Source organism: Tupaia chinensis, unplaced genomic scaffold, assembly GCF_000334495.1.
Source record: "Tupaia chinensis unplaced genomic scaffold, TupChi_1.0 Scaffold144982_1, whole genome shotgun sequence".
Taxonomy (NCBI): domain Eukaryota; kingdom Metazoa; phylum Chordata; class Mammalia; order Scandentia; family Tupaiidae; genus Tupaia; species Tupaia belangeri.
The window spans coordinates 3,108,375-3,113,719 of NW_006204841.1; the positions used below are offsets into that span (position 1 = coordinate 3,108,375).

The following is a 5,345-nucleotide window of genomic DNA, read 5'->3' on the forward strand; positions in this document are numbered from 1 at the left end:
ACACTATCCATTTCTCCTCAAGGCTTCTCCATGCACTCTCTGGTGTCCAGATTCAAGTTTCTTCAGGCTCCAGAGAATCTGTGGTACAATGTGATCCATGAGGAAATATGATGTTCACAAAAATAATCCCATGATTTTATAAATATATACCAAATAAACCTCGAAGAATGTAAAGTGAGAAATCATACCCCTGAGGGGACGGCCACGCCGCAATCCCTTCTTCTCCATTCTCCTCCTGGGATCTTGGACACACACACATGCCCAGTGTGATTTTCAAGCTACTGGGTTCAGGACTTGAACCAGTGTTGACCATGTGGGAGTCTAGGGGTGTAACAGCTACACCATCTGCTGGTCCCAACCATAGATAATTTTTTAAAAACTACATCCTAGAAGCAATTTCAAAGTCATGTATTTCTAAGAAGATACTCTGTGAACCTTTCTCTAGCCCTCCAGCTTCCCAGGATCCCGAATGTATGCACAGACATCTGGCTTGCTTTCAAGTTGACCTGGGGACCTGAGCCTGCTGTTGGCCATATGACTTCCAGCACTACAGTTCAATTTGCTACTGACCGCACCACAAGGTTGGTTAAATTTGCTAAGTCTTTTTGGCTTGTAGAATCAGCCCTTCCACCTTGCCTGCAAATACTAGCTTGTCCTTGCCTCAAGAAACTGTACTTTGCTTTTGTAAGGCCGTTGCTTTGTAAGACACTATCCATTTCTCCTCAAGGCTTCTCCATGCACTCTCTGGTGTCCAGATTCAAGTTTCTTCAGGCTCCAGAGAATCTGTGGTACAATGTGATCCATGAGGAAATATGATGTTCACAAAAATAATCCCATGATTTTATAAATATATACCAAATAAACCTTGAAGAATGTATGTAGGAATAGTTTTTAAAAATAATTATTTTATTTAACTTTATTTTACTTTGACCAGAGAGGTACAGAATGAAAGAGAGAGACAGAGAGAAAGAGAGAGAGCAAGCAAGCCACTAGATCCAGGACTCAAACTGCAGTCACCCATGTGGGAGTCCAGCACCCTTAACCACTATGCCACCTGCTGGCCCCAGTAGGAATAAATCTTAAGAGATTTGGGATCAAAAGTGAAGGCACATTCAGGTGAATTTCAGATTCCACTTTCTAGCTTAAGAGGCTAACAATGGCTCTAAAAGTCTGTTTGGTTGTTTGGCTGAAATAAAAATCAAAAGATGGCCTGCAGTAAACTAAGGCAAAATGATAAAATCTCTTTCTTATACTATAGATTAAGGAATCCTAACGCTTATGGAGAAGATAATACTTGGTAGGATTCATCACACAAGATGGCCAATCCATTCCCATGAAAGTGGAGGGGTCATTCCTTTCACCGCAGCTGAAAGAAATAGGTCATGAGAGAAAACATCATCTTTCAAAAGCCCTGTGGTCACTCTTCTCTTTGGGTTGGAAATTACAGTGACAATTGCTACCACTGAACTGGGTACCTAAATGCAATGGCAATAATAGGATTCCAGGGTACAGGATCTAAGCAGCAGCATGTAAACACCAAAGACAAAATGATTATAGTACTTGGCAACAGACGGTAAGGCAAAAGCAGTGTCAGCACAGTCTGACCTGGGCTGACCTCACTGCCTAGTGGTTTAGGATACCAGAGTCCCCATTGCCAACTATGGTTTGTGTCTGTGATCTGGTGGCTGTGAACACGTTCCAGAAGTGTGTGCACGTATGCCCAAATTCCTGACAGAGAGAAAAGAGAAAGGGATTGCTGCACAACCTCATTCCATTGTGGACATTTTCTCTCTCTCTGTCTCTCTCTGCCTCTCTCTGTTGAGACACATTCTCTGGCAATTAAAAGAAATAGTCTGACCTGTGGAGATGTTTGGTGTTGGCTAGTTGATCACAGTGTCACTGGAGTGAATGGAATACTATATTAGCAGAAAACTGAAGTGCTCCTTAACCTTCATAAATGGGAAAACTCTCAGTCTAGTGACTAGAATCTGACTGACTAAGCAAAGCAAAGGTCTATGTCTCCTCACTTATTCAACTCCCATATCTGAACCTATTCACAGACCCAGAGCCCTTTAAACAAAGTGGACAATGGGTCCTCTTGAAAGAACCTTCATACATTGCCAAAAAGTACTGTTGATTTTCTTCTTGAGTTCTTCCTTTTTTTTCTTCTCTTTTTATAAAGAAATTAAAAAATTAAAAACAAACAAACAAAAAGCATTGCATTTAATGGTAAAGCTTAGCACACCCCAGTACTGGATGTGCATGGAGTTGAAGCAGCAGGGATGGGTAGGTGACCCCTTCCTCCCACAGAGCCTTACATGGCGAAGAGGATGAGGAAGGTGACCATCAAACAGAAGAGCCCCATGGCCTCAGACAGGGAAAAGTCCAGAATGGCATAGAAGAAGAGCTGCTGCTTGGCAGACGGGTTCCTGATATAGCCAACAATTGAGCTGCCAAACACTGTTCCAACGCCAGCCCCTGAACCAGCCACACCAATGGTAGCGGCAGCAGCACCAATAAACTTGGCTGCTGTGTCAGCGTCCTAAAAGACAATACTAGTCTGGAATTCCTGCCTGGTCTCCTAGGGTGGGGAGCTGCTGGAGGAAGGCTGGTTTGATGCTTTCTCTGGCCTACTCAGGAGGGAGGCAGACACAGGCTTTAATAGCGCACTAGTACGACAGTGGATCAGAGCTGGGGAAATGACCAGTGCCCCAGTAGTCTGCATTTTTTTCAGCCTCCCAGTTTTAGCCCTTTGAACATACACACCCAGAATGTTTTTCAAGCTACCAAGTTATTCTTTCTGTTTTGTTTTGGTTTTAAGAATTATTCATTTAATTGTATTTATTATTATCATTTTTCAACTTGACCAGAGAAAGACAGAGAAAAAAGAAAAGTGAGAAAGCAAGCAACCATGCCCTGGACTCAAACCATAGTCGGCCATGTGGAGTCCAGCAGCTTAACTACCACACCACCTACCAGCCCCACTACCAGCTTCTGAACTTAAACTGCATTTGGCAATGTGGAATCTGGCACTCTTAACCACTAGGCTATGGGGCCAGCCCAGGTCAGTCTGCTTTCACTCCACTGTCCATTTCAGGTACTGTGACCATCTTGTCTTTGGTGATTATGTGGTGCCACTGGGCTGCTGCACCCTGGGATCCTAAAGGGAACTACAGCCACTTTCCAGCATGTCTGTGAATTAAGAAAAGGGAATAGTAAGACATTTTAACCAGACACTGAATCTGAATTGAAACTAAGTCATAAAGATCCAAAGCACAATGGTAGTCAATGACTCAGAATAGTAGTGGTCAGATGATTGCAGGTGTTTTAGCTCAAGTTAATTCTAAAGTGTACCCCATAGGTCCCTGAACCTGCTATGTGGTTATTTCCCCAATTCTAGAATGTATAGTAGAAATATATATAGTCAAAAGCTGGCAGAATGTCAGCTTGGTTGGCAGAAACCAAGCTAATGGTTTGGTTGGAACCAGCTAATGGTTCCCTTACCTGTGAAGTAAGAGCTATTAAGGTAGGAAAGACTTGGTAGAAGCTACTAGCATTGAGGTGTTGATCCATATCAATAGGCCAACTGGGTTTGCTCACTGGAGTTTATCCAAAGGAGAAACAAACTTCTCATTTATCACATATTGATTGGGGAGGAGGCAGAGTTGTGATAACTGAAGCAAGGCAGCCACCAGTAGTTAAATCCTTACCCTCCCACTAGTACTAGGGATGGGAGCTATTTCCTTGAATGTCTGCATTTCAGAAGGAAAGCTCCAGGTCCTTGAGGAGACAGTTCTGGATAGTAGAAAATTAACATCTCAAAGGCTCAGAGCAAGATTTATAACTGCAAACTTTCTGAAGTAACTGCTCAGAGAGCAGTAAGAGGGGAGTTCAGGGGCCTATCAGCCTATCATCAGATTTTAGCTGTAATAAGCAATAAATTCTCCTGTCAACATTGAACTGTCTCAGGCAGGCATTTTAAGAAGGGTTGGGGTCATCCTAAGGACATGGTCTTAAGCTGCTAGAAGCCATGTTAGAGTTTGGTCAAGTCTCTTAGGGCAGGAGCTCAGACAGAGCTTTATGTTGTGTGAGATTTTGCAGTTCTCACTACCACATTTTCCTCTAACTCACCAATTTGGCTTAGATAGAAGATATATGGATTTTAGGGGATGACAATGGATTACAAAATTAATCAGCAGCTGACTCTTATCAAGTTTCTATACTAGATGAGATTTGGGTACAAGAGCAAATAAATACTTTCTCTGGCACCTGAGATACGGTTATTGATTTGACAAATGGGTTTTTTCTCTACCTATTGTATTAATTTTCCATTGTTGCTGTAACAAGTTACTATGAATTTAGAGTCTTAAAATAATGCAGATTTATTCTCTTACAGTTCTGAAGGTCAGATATTTAAAATATTTTGAGTAGATTGTATAATAAGAACTTTGGGAGGACTTTTGAAGGTATGTGCATATTTTGCACACGAAAGGACATAAATAATGGAAGAACAGAAGTTGGAAGATGGGAGACGGTCTCTCAGATGGCCCCAGTGATCTTTGCCCTTTGATATTTATGTCTTCATTCCTTAACTTCCCTTGATCGTGCACTTGATTTTATGATGTTCTCCCAATGAATAGAATATAGCAGAAGTGAATATTATAACTACTAAAATTAGGTTATATAACAAAAATAAATTTTTTTTAAGATCTTGGATATTCTTTTGCCCGTCACTCTCAGTTCATTCATTCAAGGAAAACCGAGATACTTTGTTTTGAAGGCACTCAAGTAGCACATGGAAACACCCTTGTGGCAAGGGGCTGATGTCCTTGACTAATAGCCATGAGGAATTGAGATCCGTCTCCATCCACTTTAGTGAACAAGAAATCCTCCCCACAATCAAGTATCCAGCTGAGACTGCACTCCTAGTCTATGGCTTAACTCAATTCCATAACCAATTTTAAACAAGAATCTCTTTGCTAAGTCACTCCTATATTCGTGATCCCAAGAAACAAAGAGATTATAAATGTGCATTGTTTTAAACTGCTAAATTTTGAGATAATTTGTCATAGAGCAATAGATGGCTAGGACAAATTTTCTGACACATCAACTATTTCATCTATCTTTATAGGTACCATGGAGTAGCAATGGGACATATCCCAGTCTCTGATGTGCTGAGCAAGGAGTAAAGCAGTAAAATAGGAGATTATAACATCCTGGAACCTACTGAAAAGTTAGAAACTCCAGTCAATAGAGACCAGTGGCTGGCATAATGGTTACATGACTGGGCTCCCACATGGCCAACAGCATCAAGTCCTGCACTCAGAAGCTTGAAACTTACGTTG

General features: G+C 41.5%; 1 pseudogene; it reads right to left on the reverse strand.

The window, feature by feature from the left end:
• Positions 1-2,314: 2,314 nt before the first annotated feature.
• LOC102490623 (ATP synthase F(0) complex subunit C1, mitochondrial pseudogene) lies at positions 2,315-2,725 on the reverse strand (annotated as a pseudogene).
• Positions 2,726-5,345: the final 2,620 nt, after the last annotated feature.